This window comes from Dromaius novaehollandiae, chromosome 5 (assembly GCF_036370855.1).
Source record: "Dromaius novaehollandiae isolate bDroNov1 chromosome 5, bDroNov1.hap1, whole genome shotgun sequence".
NCBI lineage: Eukaryota > Metazoa > Chordata > Aves > Casuariiformes > Dromaiidae > Dromaius > Dromaius novaehollandiae.
In genome coordinates this window covers 15,954,829-15,976,560 of record NC_088102.1, presented here as the reverse complement: position 1 = coordinate 15,976,560, position 21,732 = coordinate 15,954,829, and the positions used below count along the sequence as shown (strand labels likewise).

At 38.9% G+C, this 21,732-nt stretch overlaps 1 long non-coding RNA gene across 2 annotated transcripts in view; it reads left to right on the top strand.

The window, feature by feature from the left end:
- The window catches only part of LOC112989900 (uncharacterized), a 40,444-nt gene that overhangs the window by 10,492 nt on the left and 8,220 nt on the right, over positions 1-21,732 (top strand). The window contains exons 3-4 of one of the 2 annotated variants that reach the window (XR_010389601.1): positions 266-320; positions 422-599. This is a non-coding gene — a long non-coding RNA (uncharacterized LOC112989900). Of the gene's footprint in view, positions 1-265; positions 321-421; positions 600-21,732 lie in introns of those variants that run through there. The other variant, XR_003260944.2, reaches the window with a different exon arrangement.

Below are 21,732 nucleotides of genomic sequence, written 5' to 3'. Positions count from 1 at the left end.
CCTCTTTGCCCCAAATTGTGCTTGTATCAATCCCTACCTATGTTTGTTCATACTAAGTAAGACTTCCTTCCGAAATGTGAAAAACAATCCAGAAAACTAGACAAAGCCTGCAGTAGCTTCTGGCCACCCGCTGGACTGGCCCAGCCATAAACCCTTAGGTAGAATTAACAGGTTCAACTGGTCCAAGGCTGGTAGTTGCTCAGCTCTCATCGTGCTTAGACCATAGTTCCTGCACCTTACTAACTAGTCTGTGCTTTGGTTTCAGAAGATGATGGCAAGAGAGGCTGTTTTTCCATCATGAGTACAACTGAGAAATAAAGGTGAGTGTATTTCTATTGCATGTCATGATTTACCTCTATCTCTGTATGTTGTTTGATATTCTGACCCTGTTGTTCAGTTTCCCAAATAATTTTGTTTCCAGAAATATGCCTGAGAGGCTCCTCAAAACAGCTGCAGAAGGTGTCACAAGCACAGAAAAAAGTATGATATAAATCTAAATGTCAGAAGTACATGGCAAAATTATTGTCTGGGCTGTGGTGATACAGCCTCATTGTATTCACACTTACGCACTAGCAAATCCGCAAACACAGAAACGGTGGGGGGAGAGGAGAGGAAATCACACAATTATGAGACTAACAGAAAACAAGACACCAGGTTGTGATACTGTACATACAGTGGTGTTCAATTCAGAGATTCCTTGCCTTAAATGACATATATTATCAAAGTTATTCTGTGTGGATGTCTCTCAATTTTTGGTCCCTGGATTTTGTAATCCTCTTTCAGCTTGATGCCTTGTGTTCCTTAGCTGCAGGGTATAATATAATAAAATGGGTATATATCTATCTGTAAGCTGCACTTAAGTTGATATGTGCACTGTGTATAGATATATATAATATATTTAGATACTTTATAAACTTGGTACATACATAGGCATGCACATATACATATATATGTATGCACACACAAATTAATACTTTGATGTATTTAGCATTTTCAGCTAATTATACCTTGCAGTCTCATGTTAATTCCCATTTGAAACATTTGGCAGTATTCCTCCTAATTCATTTATATTAATGAGGGGAGGATCCTCTGAGCAATAATCAGTTAAAAATCATGACTGGCTTTGTTAATAAATACCAGATTGGTACATGATACTGTATTGGCTTGTCCCTAATTAGGAAGCACTGGAAGGAGTACCAAGAGGGAAATACTCATAAATTTTTCTTTTAAAGTCTAACTGCTCTCTTTCTTGTATTTGCATCTTTGAAACAGAGAGAAAAATGGTAACTTTGAAATTTTTTAATTTTCCTGCAGTTAAAACAGCTTATCTTTAATTAAGATATAGATCTGATATAGAAGTTCTTCCAACCAAATCCGTGTAGGGAAAGAAAAATCAAGAGAAAAATAAGCAACATGGCTAAGTAGTAGGTAATTGAAATGCTTAATTTAAATATTAGAAAACTAGAAGTTTTATGAAGCATTTGGGGAGACTTGATGGCTCAGGGAACTAGTAATGAACTAGTGAAGCCTTCATTTCTAGCTGATTGATTGCAGTTACATCTAGGAAAGGCTAGAAAGACATTCCTGTAAGTCTGTGTACAATGGCAGGCTCGGCCTTGCTCTCATAGGCCAGGTGGCTGCCGTACTCTAAGCAGGGAGCCCAAAGAGGGAATGGGCATGGAAACCGAGTTACAGATGTTAACGAGGATAGGGATGTACTGTCTTTGCAGCCTGATTGGTCTGGAATGGTAATGAGGAAGATGCCCTTGTAGTCATTGCATCTTTTGTCGGTTTTTCAATCTCAGAATCCTTTAAAGTGGCAACTTTTTCTGGCATCACTTACAGCGATTTTTTTTTTCCTCATGTCTTCTAAATACTTAACATCATTGTACGTTTGCCAATGTGCAATCCACTGGTGCTTGTTTATGCCAATACCTCCAGCATATGTATGCTTATTTTATCAGTAATCAGTAATATGACTAAGTAATACAGGAAAAAGCCAGTCATTTACGACCACTTATTTTTTGAGATCTACTGAACAACAGAACGGCAGCCACTGATGGCCCCGGCTTATGCCATGATGGAAACTGATGTCAGCACCTTTTCTGACAAGGGCTTTTAGAGTAGATTAGTGCTTTGAAGCCTGAATCATGGATGTGCTAATCTGGAGTGCAGCAGCAGTGACTCTGCTCCTGCCAGGACAGTGCTACTAGAGAGGATATGCCAATATAAGCCTGGGGTTATTCATGGACTGGCACTTGGCAGAGTACTTAGTCTTGTGGCCAGCTCTGATCTGGAAGGAAGGAGACCAGGCTGAGGTGATGTTCAACTTGTGAAGTTGTGCCTGCATTTCTTCTTCTCCTAGCTTTGCCCATCTAGTTTGTTCACACTGGAAACAGCTTGGGGCAGAGACTGTTTCTTTTGGTGTACAGCTCCAGACACGGTGAGATTGACATCGCTTGGAGCCTCAGAGAATCGCTATAGAACAAAAAGCGCTATGAGGGCTTCAGGTTGGGATGAAAGAGGCAAAAAGGAGAAAAAATCTGAGGGGCAGTGCATGGAGAAGGACACCACGGGAAGGATGGGACCATGGGATGTCAGAGTACCTGTTTCTGAGTGTCAGAAACAACCTTCCAGGGCAAACCAGGGGTGCATCCCTTGAAAGGAGCGGGGAGGTGATGGTGGTCTCTGAGGTAGAGGTGCTGGCTAGGGTCAGGCCCTGGGAGCGCTGTCGGGTGCCAGCAGGGTAGAGATGGAGGGAGGACGGGATCCACTTTGAGAAACTGTTGTTTTCAGACTCTTCTCCATATCAAAAGTTCACTGTATATCTCTTAGCCCCCATTGCACCTTCCCTTTTCATGTCTCTTCAACCTCTGCCCTCCTTCCCCCTTTTTCTTTTCTCTTTCAGGACTTCCTGTCTCCTGAATCAATAGTTTAGAAAAGCCTCTGTATTTGGGATCAGAGGGTCCTGAGGCCTTATTGCCAAAAGCAGAAGAACCTCTTAGAGGACTGGGTTTTGCTTCCTAACCTGAGTCTGACCTCCTGCGGGTCTCCCTTTTCACTGGTGATCAGAGATAACAGCAGTTTTTCCTTGGGCAGAAAGGGAAGTGCCAAGGGATGAGGGAGAAGAGGAATTCTGGGGGCTGGGAAGTGTGGGGTAAGCATCTGGTCCCCTAATCATAGTCAGTGTTTATGACTACAGAAATAAACATCAGTATAGTGCTAAATTCTAACTCTGTTTAGAAATCCTGAGGAGAAAGTATCAATATTTGTTGAATAACAGTGGGAAAAAATAATAATTAGGAATCTATTTAGAGTTTTTTTAATTGCTTGTACCAAATGATAAAAGATTTCAAAAATAATAATCTGAAAACTATTTAAAAAAATCACTTGACAGGATCCTTTTAAACTTAGCAGTGACAGAATGATTGCGAATGTATATCAAACAGCTGCTTTCAGATGCAGGTAAGCTGCTATTGGAAAGAGATTTAATCCTAACTGTTTATGCCTGCTTTTGATGATAGTGCAGTTGAGTATTGTGTTATTTAATAATGCATTCAAGCACCTGTTTAGAGAAGGTATATTCCACTATGGTCCAAAATGAAAACAACCCCATTACTTGTCAGGGTTTCATTCATAATTCTTGTATCATGCTCTGATTAGAGTATACATTGAACCTCAGATGAGCATTACCTAAGGCACATTGAGTTAAATGCACTGTATAAACCAGGCACAAACCACAAAGCTACCTTTAACTTGCACAAAACAGCAAGTAGAAATTGATTAAAATATGCATTCTACTAATATAACGGCTGGTCTCAGTATAGAAATTAATTAATGCTAATAGTACACAATCAAAACTGCTTTTAGAAATCTTCTTAGAACATTAACTAAAATGTTCATCTTTTTAATGCATTTGACTGAACCTCTGAGACTAAAAGCTTTGCCTCCTCCATGCAAATGTGAAAAAAAATCACAGCCTGAATTTTCAAGTGGTTATTTTATAGCAACCTCCCCCAGCCATTTGCTTTTGGATTTCTTGTTAACCTGAGCCTGGTCCCAGGCCATGTGTGAGGTTGTACTATTAGCTACTACAGATTAAGGTGGCAGCCCTGGGAATCGAGGCCAATAACATATGCAGATTGAGCCAAGGAGCAGAGAAGGAGATAACTAAATGAAAAAAGGGGAAAGGGTATTGCGTTAAAAGAGGCAGCTCAGCTATATCTAGGCTTATGGCTCACAGTTATTCAGAACACAAGGTACAAATGTTTGCCAAAAAAACTCCAGTGCTCTCTGTTCCTCACACTCCTAGCTTTTCCTTTCCTTTTTCTTTTTTAACATTTGGGCAAGACATTTTTTCTTTATTGAGATGAATTTTCCTTTGCCATTTTCATTTCCAAAATGTAAAACTTTAAAGAGCCACTGTGGTGGGCACAGCAAGGGTCTAATCATGTGGCTCCCACGGGGTCTTGTGGGAGGTACCTTGGACTGACCTTGGATTTTGAGGCTCCAACACAAGAATTCCCTTTGGACAATGTCGATTCTGGCAGTGTCATTGGTGCATATCTCCAGGAATCTCAGGATGGAAAAATGCTTTCAATTTGAGGAACAGGTTATTTAATAACATAAGAATTTATAAGTATTTTTATATATATGTATATGTGTATATATAGACACACACACACATATATATATATATATACACATATATAAACTTCCTATTCACAAGTATTGAGTTACTCTCCTTTCCTTCTCACTATTTGTCCCCCCTTCTTCCTATTCCATCTGTCTTTTCCTCTCCATTTTTCTTCTGTTTCTCAGAATCCATCTCCTACCTCAACCCCTTCTGAATTTCAGATCCTTGCTTTTCCTTATTTCGCCAGATACCTCTGCCTCTTTCTAAAAATCCAGATAGGCTTAAAAGCCAAAATGGCTGGTCTCAGAGATGTACTACCAAAACCCACAGAGACAGCACCAGTTTAAATTGGAAAATGATTTTGTCTGGATCTTAACTGCCAAGAGCTCCGGCAGCTATTCAGAGAAATCTGGTACCTTGACATACTTGATTTTTCACAGTTCCAACACTCCATCAGACTTTTCCTGTGTATTTTTCTAGCAGTTTGTAGAGATGCAATTTGATGACATCATTCTAAAATCTCCTCCACACAGAATGATATAAACATAAGCAAACTCCTCACTTGTTGATGCGCTCAACAGTCTCAGAAAGCAGGAAAACTGGATTCAGTTTTCAGCTCTTACGTAAGTTGGAGATAGTTGCTTGCACTCCTCTTCTATCAGCTTCCCCTGTTTAGAGTACAGGAACACTACTGGTTTCTACTTTGCTCCATCCCAGTTTCATAGAACCACTTTGGTTGAGTTCCTCTTTCCTCACCCAGGGAAGAGTTCATCCAGATCAAACCACCTCCTGCTTTCAACAGCCATCACCTACTGCTTGTGCACTAGTATTGTCAGGATCACAGTGACTAACTGGCTGTCTTCTCAGCTTTGCTTTGGAAACACATTTTGCTGCTTTATATTTTCTTTACAGTTACAGTGAGTTGTCTGTGTTCCCTTACAGCCTTACAGTGACCTGGGCCATCTGAACCATGAATACCTGTCACTGCTGTCAGATCCAAAGTTCTGTTCCTCCATGGAGAACTGCTCTTAAAGCAATCCCTGATGCTGCTCACTCCTAGTTTTTTTCCTGTCTTCATACATTTTAACAACTAAAACATCAATATATAGAAACATTTATATCATAAGCCAGGTGAGAGTTAACTAGACCTTTTTTTTTTTATTTGCATTTGTTCTAAGTTTCAAAGACAATTTAACATTGCAGAATCTGAACAGATGACTTAGAGACATTAGTAATGGGAATATTAGACAATTAAAATCAAACCCATAATGTAATTGAACAAAATGTTCATCTACCCTGCCAAATCCAGTGAGTAGTTGCAGGTTTTGAGAGCACAGATGGATATGTGGTAAGCCATCTAACTTCCTGGATAGCTGGAGATATCAACAAACTACCTAGAAAGACACAGATAACTGGACCAATGGGATACTCGGGGCTAAATGATTCTAAAAGGAAGACAACCTTTTTTCAAATATATTTACTGTTACTCATTAGAGAGATTGCTAATCATTATAGAATTATATATAAGAAAATACAATCCATGATTATGAACTTACGGCTTCTTTCTAGAGATGACGAATTATTGGTAGTCCTGAGAAAGGCTGCTTCCTTTTCCTTATTTCTAAGTAGAGAAAAGAGAAAGTTATAGTTGGTGGAAGTACACTGTGAAGGGAGTGAGCAACAAGTCTTTGGGCTCTGGGCTGAATCCTTCAGAGAAATGGTAGGAGCCTCACTGGATATTCCAACTGCATTAAGCAAGATTTCTAATAAATACTTCAGTTCAAAGAAAAACTCACTGCTTCAAAAGGTTTACTTAAAAACAACACTCATCTACTGGAGCTAACTTTTGCTAAAGTGAATCCATGTGCAATTTGGATTTCATCTGAAACTTTTCCTTGGTCATATATCAAATTACATAAAATCTAATGTAAGGATGGAGATACCGGGAAAAATCTAAGATCCATTGAATCTAGTCTTATCTTTGACAATAGTCCATAATGGATGTTTAAAGAAAGGGTATCAGAAGAAAGCAAGTATAGATACTTCTCCAACATACTCTCCCAGCTTCTGGTATTATGATGTACAAGGGGATTCTGAACTGAATGTGACATCTGATATTCTCTGAGAGACTTTTCTTTCATGATTTTTCCCAGTTGTTCTTTGAACCTATTTATATTTTTAGCATCCAAAACAGACCGTGACAATGAATGCCACAGTTTTATGGTGTGTTATATCAAAAAGTACTTCCTTTAGTTTGTTTTAAATCTGACACTTGATGATTTCATTTCAGATTGACAATCCAAATTACTTTGTCATCTTTTTTCCTAATTGTAATAGCTAATATAGGACCCATCATTAGGTATCTAGACTTAAGATTGTTTTCCTTTGTATAGATTTGCGTTTGAATTTTATCTGCCACTGACCTACTCAGCAGTGAATTCTTCTCTAACTTAACTCTCTGAATGCCACATATCTATTCTAAGCTAGGTCCACCCTATGCAGGCATCTAGGAGAAGCAGAATGAATCACTGTCTGAAAACACCTTGCTTTGTTCATTGCTTATAGCATCTCCATTGATTTATTTTTCCATAAGTCCGCTAATTCTGTTTTTTTGCAATATTTCCAACCAATTTGCCCCGTTGAGAAATCAGACTTACTGCTCCACAGCTTGTTGGATTTCCCTCCCCACTCCCAAATGCTTTTAAAAATTGGTATCATATTTCCCAGCTCCATTCCTTTGGTACTGAGGCTAATTTAAGCGCTAGGTTACACACCACAGTGAGTAGTTTGGCAATTTCATATTTGAGTTCCTTTAGAGTTCTTGCGTGAATGCCGTCTGGTCCTGATGATTTGTCACTATTCATTTTATCGATTTGTTCTTAAACCTCTTCTACTGACACTTCAATTTTAGACAGTTCCTGAGATTTGTACCCCCATAAAGAATGGTTCCAGTGTGGAAACCTCCCTAAGCTCCTCTGTAGGGAACACCGATGCAAAGAATTCATTTAGCTTTTCTGACATGGCCTTATCTTCCTCGAGTGCTCCTTTCACACCTGTAGGCCTGATTGGCTCCCTGGCAGGTTTCCTGCTTCTGATGTATTTGGAAGAAGTTTTGATTATTATTTTTATGCCTTTAGCAAGTTATTCTTCAAAATTTTGTATCCCCTGCCTTCTTGTGGTTCTGTGTTTAGACTGCTAGAGTTTATATTCTTTTCCATTTTCCTTAGCCAGAAAACATAGCATGAGACACAACAAGTAGAGGAAGCAAACAAGTAGGTTATTGGGGACAAGGCAAGAAAGACACAGTTACAAAAATACAAGAGTGTGCACTATTCTTAAAAAATCGGGAACACCATCAGATGTCATTGTTTGCCCGGTCTCCTGTAGATGTGAAAGACATGAATTTTACTAAAGAGTTAGAACTGTTACTAATAATTATTTGCCAGATTCCTTAAGGGTCTCAGAAATATTTATGCTCATTTCTAGTTTAAGTGCTTTGATCACGTTTGAGAAAAGTCTCACAGTATTAGCAATATCCACCACTTAGTGGAAAAGCCATGGCAAAGGGCAGGAATACTTTTCTTATGTATTTTAACAGAAAACAAAGTGACTTAAAAATACACCACTATGACAATGAACCTTATAATTTTACTGGTTGCAGACTTTTATTGGCTGGCTTCTAATGTTCTTATCTGGCTTTCAGCTCAAATTCACAATTGCATTGGTATGCTGTCCCTTCCAGTTCATTGTCACTCTAGTTTTTCAATAATATCAACATCTTTTTCTCCTCTCTCTCTCTCTCTCTTTTATTTGGAGAAATAGAAAATGGCTGAATATAACTGAAGCTTTCTCCTCTAAATCTGAATTCCATCAACTGTACAATAACACATAGAGGGAAGGGCTACTGCACATAATGCTGTTGTCTGTTTGCTAATGCAGTGACATAAAGGTTGTAGAAAAAGTTCAAACAAGAAGTATAAAAGGAAGAAGGAAAGCTGAGGCAAAGGTAAACAGGTTCCCTGTGGGCAGAACTTGTTTACAGTAAGTATTCAGGAGAGGTCTAGGATTTTGGAGGAAGAGGAGAAAAACAGGAGAAGAGGCTGAAAATTGGTGTTTCCCAGTGATACTACACGTACTGCTCATAGAGCTCATTATGGGCCTAGGCCAAAGCCAAGGGCCCAGGACAAAACAGAAGACAGTTGGGCATGAAGATGGAGTAATGTGACGCTCTCTCTCCCTCCTCTTCTTTTCCTTTACTCAGTTTAGAAAAGTACACTACAAACTAGTCTGCACTACAAACCTACAAGGGCTGGCCAACATCTTTAACACTGAATCTGGAACCACACCAGAAAGAAACTGTTTGAGAAGTCTGTAAGGGGAAGCTCTCTTTCCTCAGCGTGACTTCTCCTCTGTGAAGCCCCTTCCTGCAGTGTCCAGTGGCCAGAGGTTTTTTGACTTTTTGGCCTTTCCATGAGGCATCAACAGCCTACAATTTCTGTAACTTCCTTAGCTATTCCGTAGCCATTTCTACAGCAGAGCTTGTAATGGACAGAATTTGTTATTTGCAGCTATCGGCCATATTTAAAACTTGAAAGAAAAAGAAAATGATCTCTGTTTTTTCTTTTTCTGTTACGAGTCCAGTGGTAAATAACAGCCACCTAAGTTGTATTCTTGTAATGCTTTTGCTCATGCAAATTGCTTGACTTTTGTGCTTAGTCTAATTGATTTAATAGGGCTAATTATGTCAAGGAGGTGTTCTCACTTGTGGAATGTCTGCAGAATTAGATTTTCGAATCGTATTAGGTAGCAATACCCCATTTTGGACACGTACCTGAGGCAGAACTGAGTAGCATAATTAACAGTGTAATTCCTATTAACAGGCGAATGCAAAAAAAGTTTTATTTCCTGCTTAGGTATGTGACAAAGTTTTACCATGTAGAAGTATTGAAACTGGATTAACATCTATTCTTTGCTGTCTAGATTATGTCTTTTTGAATTCGGAGGAAGTGGTGGTAGGTTCTATTTAAGGAACTTGTCATTTCAGTCTATCAGAGATTTCCAAGTATTTCTATCTCTCTAGTCATCACAGAGAACAAAAAAAAGACATTTTCACTGTAGACTGGCTATCCTGGGAGGACACCATTTGGTGAAAATATTGGGCCTTTCCTAACAAAGTAATCAGAATATGAGTTAGAACTAAAGGCTCTTTCTATTTTATTTGTGATTTTCTGTGAGCTAAACTGTGTTTTTTCCAGTTTTTCTTTGAAAAACATGCAACTTTCTTGCATAGAAAGGAAGAATCTTGACACTATTCTGCAGAAAGAGGCGCAGATGGTGGGGAGAGGTGCCAACGAAGGCGACACTCCAGCTCGCATGACCTGGTCACGGCCACACAGCTGTGCAGAACTCTCCATCCAGAAGGCATCAGGATCTGGGCCTGAGAAAGGCTAAGCAGGATATCAGTATTTTTTCATGCTAAGAAGGAAAAAGAGGGAGAATCAGTCACAAGCGTCTTTTTACACTGCTTTTAAAATACAAAATTGCAAAATCACAGTTGGTGCTCAGATGTTCAAAGTAGCTGTAGATGCTTCTGTCTTCATCTGGAGTTGTGAGTGCTCTCCAGTGTGGCAGATCAGACCTTTTAGAGCTCAGTGTTTGTGGTACATTCAAATAATTAAGCACTAGAATTCATGTGTGATCAACAAAGCTTTTTAAATTTTATTTATTTATTTTGCTTGAGAAAATATTTAACTTGTTGGAAGAGTAGAGATGTTTCCATGTAATGTAGAGTGTTATTAGTGCTGCAATGCACAGTATGTATCAGTTGAGGATCAGTGTGTTTGTAGGTCTAACAGTCAAGGGAGTCAAGGCTTATGTATTCTGCACTATAATATATCCTGCTTTGCTTCTTCATCTTAGATACAGTGCAACGTCTGGGAATACCATGGTATAGCATGTAGGAGGTTCAGTGAGTTAGACATCTTAACTCAGGATTTTACTTTTAGCTGTTCCTCTTGTTTACACACAAGTTACACTAATTTTAGTGATTCTGCAGATGGATAAAGAACGTATCAGACCACTTGAAAATCCCCTACTAACATGCTCATTCATATTAGTGTGACATTCTCAGTAATAGTAATGTATCTGTTGACTCTCTTCACTGCAACATTTAATCTGGATTTCCTGCTTATCTGCACTGTGTCAGTGTTCTACACCGAATGTAAATACATGCCTCTGAAATCAGTTTTCAGAAATCCAAAAATAATGTTAATCGGACTACTGAATAGGGTCATTTTTATTTACTAAAGTTTGTTATTTGGTTGTTGAAAACTAACGTCTGTGAAGTTGTAGCAAAATCCCTGCAGAAATAATGATCCATATATACAGAACTGGACTTACACATCAGAAACCTCTCTCATATAGCTTTAGTCTAACCCATAAAGTACCTGTGTAATTTTAGATAAATCAGTTTATGAGCTCCCCTTCTACCTGGGGGATGTCTATTATGGCTTTGGAAGCCTAGCTCGGCCAGCTTGTGATGGGATGCCTGCAGAGGCCAAGGCTCCTAGCTGCTCACCCCACCACCAGAGGGAGGAGGTCACACTCCAGTGCATGGCACAGTGGAGAGGCACACCTTCACCTCTGTCCACTCAGGGTGATGCGGCATGCAAGCTCTGCACAAGGCGCTCAGAAAATGCAGTGGCATTTGCAGTAGCAAACTTGCTTGGGGTGGGGTGGGGCGTAACCTTCAGGTGAGGAGAGAGCAGGGTTAGACAGATGGGAGTGGAGCACCCCTAACGACTGCACAGCAATTTGGGGGAACTTGTCCAGGGGAGCCATTACAGTTAGATGATATAATAGCCAGTACAATAGAGCCCTGATACTGGCTGGGACATCTGAGCATCACTGCAAAATGAATAAGGGTGGTTGTCATAATACTGCATATATATTATATATAGGTGCTCTGAATTTTACAGTAGGCCTAGCAACATCTGGTTGACTTTCTCCGAAGAGTTCGGTAAATTTCTCTGAGTCAGTAGGTAGCAGTGGTAAGGACAGATATTTTAGTAAACCATCTCAGGCCTGGACAGTGGTCAGCTCATTGCGGAGGGGTAAATGCAAGCACTTTCTAACAGAAGAAAGTAACAGCTGCACTGCATTTACAGAAAGTTATCTTAGCTGATTTATAGACTTGTACTCAGGACAGGCTTTTCATCTGCCCTCATCAGCAAAACCAAGTTATTATAATGGAGGCCACCAGCAGGCTAAGAAGGGAAAGAATTTAAAAGTATGGGAGAAATGCATGTCAAAATCTGTTTAAGACAATATGAAAAACTGCTCACGTACATACAAATAGGTGAAAATTCTTTTTCAGCTTTATTTACCTGAGAATGAATTTCAGTTTGAAGAGGCCTTTATGTCGTTTCAGGCAAAGCACCTAAGATATAAGCAATTTTCAACAAGAGTACTACACATTTGTCTTTATAACAATTTGTATGTAACAGCTTTTATGCAAATGACACTAAAGTGGCACCTTTTTTCTAAATTGGACATTTTTATGGTTATAATTTTCTTCTGTAATAACAGCAAAAAAATGGCTGTCCCAGTGGAGTTGAGCGTTTCATCTCAAGCGCTGTTTTGTGAAGTTGGAATGACAAGTTTCTTTCATTTGTGCAAAGAATGTCAAAAAAAGTATTTTTTGTCATTCTTGTCTGACTTGGTTGAGGCAGTTATACTTGGAAGCAGCACAGTCCCCTGACACCAACCTCTTCTCTGCCTGTAAGAATGGTCTCATAAAATCATAATAAAACTTAAAGGAACTAAAAAATATTGCATTCTCTCTGTTTCTGCTCTTTGAAGGACATAAATCACTTTGTTAGTTTAGACAGTTGTTGCTTTGGTTTGGTCTTTGGCATTCATGCCCACTTGTTCTCCAGATGTCAGACAGGTGACTTTTACAGGCTGTGGTCAGGGATGTAATTAACTACAGTACAAGAGAATTTATGTATTTCATGCAAACATCCTAAGGCATTAACAGAATAAACCAAGTAAAATAGACAGGTTATTGTTGCTTAATTGACTAAGAAGTTCTGCAACAGCAATGTAAGAAAAGTGTGAGTCTTTAACAATGATTAAAATCTATCCCAGTTGCCAGTTAATTAGTGGGCTGTAATGAAGAAACTTTGTGAGAGATGATTTTACCCCACAGAGTGGTAGGTTAGAAGTTCTTAATTGAAGCATACAGTTAGGTTAACAAATGAAAGTCAAAGTTGAAGTCAGACACTTCATCTCATAAAATAGAATCTCATAAATTGTAAATAATTGTACTATTTAATAAAAATGCTCCAAGTATTTGTTTTAATGTGAACAGCCAGTAAATGCTAAAAAGCCTTATTTCTTTCCAGTTTAATCCAAATCTGTTTTTAACCTCTTATTCTGTAGTGCTGATTTTTATACCTACTACTCCGGTATTACCAGGGTGAACCTTAAGCCCATTGTCTTAGGTAGCTAATGCTAGCTTAGAAAGCACGTATATATGTGAATGCAGCACCTCCTCTAGAGAAGCTGTCTAGCTGGCCCAACCTGGACCCACAAACTGTATGCTTCTCCATACATAAGCCTAGGGCCACCGTGAAAACAAACTCAAGTGTTGTCGACACACTGAGTCCTCCAGTTACAGTTATGCTGTCCCTGGGAAATAACCCCCTGCCAACTCCAGCGAAGACTGTATAGACTCCTAGCATTGTCACATAGTAGTCTATCGTGTATAGAAACATGGTCTGTCCCTTCCCTTAAACAGGAACAAAACAAGATACTTGCTCAAGATAGTATGTCTCAGCCATTGCACATCAACTCAACATTTTGAGGAATAGAGTCGTCTGCTGCATAGCCCATCCTCCTATGTGAATGGGAGAAACCACTAATGTGTTGCAGGAGAATAAAGACCTAGAAGAGCCCTTTATTTCTCCTCAGCTTGAACTAAAGATGGGAGGCACCTTCACAGCCAAACGGTGGATGCTTTAGGGGTAATGCAGCATCAGCTACCATGTTCTAAGACAAAATTGGGCCATAACTTTTAGTCTTCCCATATTCACAATCAACCAAACTGGATCAAGCAGGGATGTGATTGAGCAAACAACTCACTGAGTTTCTAGAGAGTAAATGGAAATAGCTCGCTTGGTGGCTTCATGTTCCAAAGAGCAGAATCCACTGCAGACTTCTTCATTCTGTGCTTCTGAAAATCAGGGTGAGTTTATCGGAGCCTAACTTTATCAACCATTCTTTTCCAAATTAATTTTGACTCAAATTAAATAAACCACAAAATGCAAATAGTCTTTCCCTTAAATATAGCTCTCATTTTCATATACATTCCTCCATTGTTAGAATTTACACGGACAGTTGTCTCTCGCATCTCTTGCTGGTTGCTACAGCTAATTGAATGGGATGCTCTCCCACCCATGCTCTGTTCTCCTCCTAGCTGAGAATCTTTCATCCTCATTTATGTGAAGAGTGTTGTGTCTGTTTTGTCCCATTTAAACAGTAAGAATGTTAGGAAGGTGTCTCATCAATGAGAGAAACCCCTTCTGTTTTGCTCACCTCTGTTTTACTCACCTCATCACTATTGCTGATCTACGTTAAACCACAGAAGTTTTGTTGGTCTTTCATGGGCATCTCTGAGTTTGAATTTTTTTTATGGAGGGTTTGGCTTTGTTTTTAGAGGCTACGTAGGCTAAATTTAGAGGCTAAACTTATCCTTTATTTGGTTCAAGATAAAAAGAAATCAAAGATTTATTTTCCAACTAAGAAATTATTTCTTCCTCCTTTTTCATCAGCATTCCTCAAGCTCTTCACACAAGACAAGATGGAGGAGTTGTACTTTGAGCTTAGTGGGATACAAAGTAAGGCTTCTGACTCTGAGCTTATTTCCTACAGCTTCATCCTGACAAGTCAATGCAGTGCAGTTTGGCAGCTGGCTGACAAACAGAACTCAAAATAGGACCACAGGTAGAATAAAATTCTTAAATGAGACAGCTTTTTGGAGAAAGGAGATCAGAGTTCAATCTTCCTGTAGCCCAACCAAAGCAACACACTGCTTGTAGCTTGCTGTATTTGGCACCTGTCTGACATCTTGATTTTAAATCTGGTGTGGTTGCCAATCCAATTGTCCTACAAAGGCAAGACATAGATGATGATCTTTTCTTCTAAAGGCCAAATGATTACACAGTCAGTGACATCATTTTGCTTTTTTTGAGCCTAGGAAAGTAGCATGGATAACTTGTTACATTTCCATTGCAAGAGGCATAGTTATCTTTGAAACAAACATTGTGTAGTTTGTGACCCATAAGTCACTTGATATTTGTGGCACTTCATAGAGCTAATCCTAATTATTGTATTGATGAGATGAAAGGTCAAATTCAGCACATGTTTTTTTTAGAAAGCCTATAGCCCCAAATGTTTTATATTAGCAATACAAAGTGTTCTCTGTCCACTAAACAACCTCTGCCTTCGAAGTTCCTATACTTTGCACCATACTTTTCCATTTCAGATACACATATAACTGCTGAACTGTGAAAGTCAACATGTTATAATTCCAGTAGGGAAGAGCTTCAGAGGAATTAAAGCAGTAGCTGTGTATGCAAAAGGAATTTCCTGAGAATAATGACTTAGGGGGAGGAGTTGTTGACATTAATATTAGAATGTTAACCCTGAAAGAAGACCTCTCTGGAAGCATTTAACACTCCTATAGAAGGATCCTGGAAACCTCCTGTCTTCTGTCCCAAGAAAGAAAATAGATCATTGTGGATACAGTTGGAAAGGTAAAGTGGTTTGTATGTTTGGGGCACTTCCACAGAATTCATGTCTTTACTTTAATCATTTGGGTTACTTAAATCATTTCTCAGTCCACCATCTAATTTATAAATATCTGCATATGAAAAAGCACTTCTGGTATTATTGAGGGTTTTTAATACATTATTTTCATTTTAGAAGCACGAATGTCTTTTTCTCAGCATAATATTAGTTAATAAATACTTTGTGCATTTAATAGCCCCTTTCATCTGAAGACCTCAAAGCATCTGTAGGCTTTTACAAGTGGGCAAACTGAGGCAGATTACTAGGCTGCATTTTCAAGGTCATTCCGTATGTTCCTGGCTGAGCTAGTAACAGATACCCTTGTGCCTTGACTACGAATCCCTAAACCAAACTCCCTGGTCCATTACACTGCATGAGCAACTCTGTGTATACTAATAGATTATTAATATTCTGACAATCTAATGGTTTACTTAGTCTGACATACCTTTAGGGCTTTATAATTAGGGAAATATGTGTTAACGTTACTATTGAAAAATGCTTTTTGTTATCAAATATACAGTGGAATCAGGTTAACAAAATGCCTGCCTTTCTGTCCCTGAAATCTTGTGATGAAAACACTTGATATAAGGGTATTGAACCAAAAGGCTGATTTCACAAAAAAGATTTTTTCTGTCTCTCCTAAATAAAATGTCAGAATGACTTTGAAGCTCTGCAGCCTCACTAAATCAGCAGGGCTAGAAAAGAACCCAAGTTAAAAAAATTTTTTTTTTTTAAATTTCGAAAGGCCTAATCACCTCAGACCTAACTCACATTTGAATTAAGGCTTCTTTATGCTTTTCTGACAACACAAAGGGACCTGTCCCCCAACGGTATAAATAAATTTAAAGAGTTTAGGAGAAACGTATTGCTTCAATGTTACCACTTGCTATATTGCTCATTACTTTAATTCAGTAGGAAAACAAAAGAAACGTGGGCTCTTCTGATAATGTTTTTAGCTTCACATGCCATATTTGCCTCTGCCTAAAAGGCTTTTTTGGTTCAACCTCAGCTATCTGAAGTGATCATTGCATCATGAATAACCAAATGAGATTACCCAACTGTATCCAGGTCCAATTGTGCTATTATTGTCTACAGGAAAAAGCATCCTTTGGTCTTAGACCACTTTTATCGTCTGCTACCATAATCACTGCAAGCCTATCACCAGAAAACCACTTGAAATCCCTCTTTTTGCTTAAAAAAATTGGGTGTTCTGTATCCATTTTTGTTTATCTGTTGTCTATCTGTAGCATGCATGACACCTCACTGTTCCTGTCATCCTGGTGTGTTTTGTGCTTCGTTAATTATGAAAATCGCATGGTGATTACAGAGCCTTCATGTGCAAATCAGAAAACATGACGCACACAGTTACACATGTTACAGATGTTTACTGTGCTCATCAGTCACTGCAGGATTCCAGAAAGAAGGTTCACAATTCCCCTAAAACAATTATTTCTTGGAAGTGTTTGTTTGCTACAGCAAGGTAATGAACTGGGACCGGGGACAAATCCTGATCTCTCTTAGCTGGGTGTAAATTGGGAACAACTCCTTTGAGATCAGCACAGTTACTCTGAATAAGCAGCTGAGATCAGAATCTGGCTCGGGAACTTTGCATAGTCACTATTAAATTTGGATAAGGGAACCCCTGTCTGTCTCAATTTCTCAAGTGCTATCTGTCTGTTACCAGGCACACACACATTAATTGTGTGTTTTAAAACTTTGTTTGGTTGAACCTGTCATCCTAGGCTAAAATTGTGTGACCTAACTTGTAGTAGCTTTTGCAGTGAAGGTATCATTTACTGTTGAGTATATTTTACTGTGCTGTTATAGATCTTTTCACTCAACCAGCTGTCTAACATGTTGAATAGTCTTTCATCTTGTCAAACACTTCCATTCCCCTTTCTACAGCTTTCTCAGCCAACATGTACACACCTAATCAATCTAATGCCACTGTCTCCAGACTTTAAAACCAAAAAGCACTGCCCAAACTACTTTTTTAAAGAGACAGTCATCCTTTTCCAGTAAATTCATCATCAAGAGGACTGATGAATTGTTAAATGAGAAGAAACACTTCTCTGAAACTGTTACTCTAGGTCCAGCCTTAGAGCTCCGGTTCACTCACTGAATCTGTCATTCAGTAAAGGCTGTTGGGGGCTTCCCTTCACACTGATCATGTATATGTTAATGTAATTTAATTTAATAAACATCTTACCCATGGAACAAAGCTTAAATCTTCTTGCCTTTGCTTACATATACTTTTTTTTTTTTTTTTTGCCATTTTTAGGCAAACTAGATTAGTCTGCCTCAATCTGTTCAGTGCTGTTTTTCTTTTTCTTTTTTTTTTTCCTTAGCCTTCATCAATGGGAACTCCATTAGTAGATTGATATTTACATCATGTAAGAGGCAGGTGAAAAACCCCACTGTCATTGCTTTCAGGCAGCTCCTACTATGTGATATAATGTATGCCTTACAAGGTAAGGAGTATTCATTAGGGCTGCTTTTATTTTTATTACTTTTATTTTTATTAGATATATTACCTCCTGAGACTGTATGAAGTGAACCATGTCACTGGGTGAGATTACTGCTCAGTTAATAGCAGTTCTGAAATCAGTCAATTGGGAATGGGCTATGTTGCAAGAACAACTAAAATAAATGTGTATATGTGAAGTGGGGGACAGGGTAACTCTCTGAAGGGAAAGGCTTTCTGCTGTTGCTGGATTCTCTGGTGGAGCATTTTTCAATTGCACACTCATTTCTATATGTGCTTTTAGTTAAAACAGATAACAACACCTGAAACAAACACTTTTATAGCCAGCAGGTACACATGAAATAGAGGGGTCTGAACAAACAGGTGGAGGTAGCAGCTTTGTATTTTCAGTCTGGTTTCGAATTACTGAGGATGGAGGGAGGTATAGACACTGCAACCTTTAAGCCCCTTTGACATTCGCAAAGTGCTAAAAGTCAGCTGGGGTCTCAGCTCTGACAAATTTGCATCTCTTTGAATATGACGCTTGAAAAGCCAAGCCGCTAGATTAAATTTTGCCATGGAGAAAATGAGAAAGGCTTCCATCTCCCAGGTCTACTGGGAGGATCTTTATGGTTGATTTAGTTTTTTTAAATAAATGTTTCTTTATGTGTTTTCTCTAGTTTGTGTCCAGCCTTCCTCTATCATGCATGCTGTAACTTCTGCCAGTTATATCAGCCCACAGTAAGTCAACCTGGGCAGAGTACAAGGTGAAAGAATATTTCAATCTAAACTGCATATCCCTTCTGTGTTTTCTCATTAAAATTTGCAAGCAAACCTTGGAATAAACTATACCTGACATGACTTCCAAAATAATTTACACAGTTTATAAACCAGGGGCTAAATCCTACCAACCCTCCTTATGCTATTTGCATGCAGAAGTGCTGCAGGTTTGCGGGAGCAGGCCTAGCTAGGTAGCTGAAACCTTACTTAAGAGGACAGCAGGCAGAATAATGATTATAGTGAACCCATAAAAATAATAAACTGATTGCCCACTGAACAAAACCTACTAAAGTATGAATTATCTAATGAGCTGCTGTGGTTCAGGCTGACTTATCCTGCCTTAAGTCAACAATGACACCACTGAATTGTGGACTTACAGCAGGGAGGGTGAGGCTAGGCTTTGGCACTGGTTTAGGCATGGAGTTGTTTCACTTAATGACATAGGAAAGGGTGTACGCAGAGGAAACTGTTTCAAGGTTTGTAGAAGTTTACAGTGCAGACTGTGTATTTATTCACTAAGTATTTATGGCAAACCCCTAATTTATAACTGTTTCTCAAGAAAAAAACTTCTTACAGATGTTGAATATAAACATTTTTTAATGTTCATTGAAGAAATCCCCAGTACACTGCTGCTTTCCTTGCGTTATTAAAGAAGCCTCATGCTTGAAACATACTAGATTTTACAACAAAAGATTTTACAACAAAATTTAACACCTGTCTCTTGTATCTACATTTGCTGCTACAGGAGTCTCTCTCTCTCTCTCTCTCTTTTTTTTTCTTTTTGAATTTGTAAAGCAGAATAAACCTGTTTCTTGAGCCAGGAGAGGAATCCCTCAATGCTTCACTTTACTCTCTCTTTTTTTCTTCAGTATATGGTGAACATGCAGATAATGGAGTTCATATCCAGTCAGTAGGAGACATTGTGTGTGAAGATTTCTTTTTTTCTCTACACAGAAATTGTTTGCAAGCTCTGTGAGCAGCATAAGTTATGAAAAATCAAATATAGCTAGTTTTTCCTTTTTATTTTTATTTCCTTGCTGGGTTGTTATATTTTTCTGGCAGATCACATTACATTTGAATGCAATGTGATCTGTAGTTAGGACTTAGTGATGCATACTGCAGTTTTTAACTCAGTCACTTGGGTTCCGATTTCGTCCAACATGTGTCTCTAGAAATAACTCAGGATAGCAGACTGATGATATACTTAGCAGAGGAAGAATAGCATTGGAGACTGCCAGTACTAAAAAATCCAGTTATTAAATGTGTTTAAGCATCTGAAGAAGCAGTCTAACTTTCTTAAAAAAAAAGAAAAAAGAAAGAAAAAGAAAGAAAAAGATTAGGAACCCACCAGATGCTGCTGTTGACATTGAAGGAATGGTGAGGTGCTCGGGGCACTTTTTAAAGGAATTAAATGTAGCTCTCTTTGTCTAGCTAGCAGAAACTGATCCTGAGCATCTTAACCTCAGGATCTTACTGTATTTGTCATGATATCAAGCTCTTATTCAGGTCTGTTTGCTTCAATTGACACCGCGGCATTTCAGTTGCAGACATAGAAGTTATTCTCTCTTCAGAAGAAGATATAACTCCTTTCCAGGAACTAAATTGCTTAATGCTTTCATATAAGCTTCTTTTATTCACCCAAATTTTATCTTGCCTTTCAGCGTCCATTACTTTTGGTACTCCCTCAAGTCCGGTTACTCACAGCAGTCAGCTCCTGCTCGTGTGCGCTCTGCTCCTGTACACGCTGCACCTCCATGTGCCTTCACGTCATTTCCAATCTCAGGGACCTGATCTAAATGTCAGCTTTTTCTTTTTGTTCAGGACTGCAGTCATGTCCGGGATTGTAGCCCATGGATAGAAGTGGGCCCTGCCATGTGCACCATTACTAAAGGAGGAAAAGCACGTTGGTCCCATCCAGCAAAGCACCTCCACAGGACAATAATGTTTGGGTCTGCAACAAATGTCTTGCCCCAGCACAGAGCCAGCTATTGCAGGATGGTGACTAAACCCTGCCTACAAGATTCAGCACAGCCCAGGTATTTTGTCCTGAATTAGGCCCCTAACTCTGAGCAAGTCCCCTTCCCAGCTAGGATAATGACTTGGATGCCTTTTTCAGAGAAAGAAGAAAGTGAATGATCTGGGAACCTTTGAGAAAAGCACTTCAATACCTCATTTGAATAGAGTCTTATGCGATGTATTGGAGTTTCTAGGACAACTCCCTTACAAATGGATCATTACAGCGGTAAAAGCCAGTTTATTATTTAACCAATTCAGGCTGAGTGGAGACTGGAGAGTATTAGCACTTGCATTGATTGTAAGTAAGAGTCTAGTAATTAATGATCAGAGTTTTCAGCAACAGTCTTGTGGAGGAGAGTGCAATGTGCCCAAATAGGTATGACTGAGGAGGTGTTAACTGAATTCAGAATTAGCCTGAAGACAAGGGCAATGAAAAGCGAGCCATTCCCATAACCCATTGCCAATATTTTGTCCACACATCACAAGTACTATTAAACAGTGAGTGGATTAAAGTAGCCTCTTTTGATCTGGATTGACACAATAGTGTTCAGCCCTTATAGGCTACTTATCCACAGTAGATCCCAGAATACTTTACAGAAGAAGGCAGTTGCCTCAGAAGCCTCCTGGGAATTGCTGTGAGTGCTGATAACTCAAATTAAGCATTTGAAGAAGCATTCTGATAGCCAAAGGCTAGAGGTAATATACACAGATACAACTAAGAAAGCCCACCTTTGTCTTGGTCCTGGCCTGGAGTCCTGGGCATAAAGTGTCAAACTGTGGCAGAAACCTTTGCCTGCATTTGTTTAGTGAATGGGAGCTTTGGAAAAAAAATTGATTGCAGGATAGGGTTTTTTTTGGTTAATTCTCATTTCTATGGTAAGATCTGTTTGATTTTTTTTTTTTAAAAAATCTACACACTGGATCCACATTTTCTAGAACATTGATCATAGTTTTCCTCCTTAAAAATCCACTTCAAAATTATATT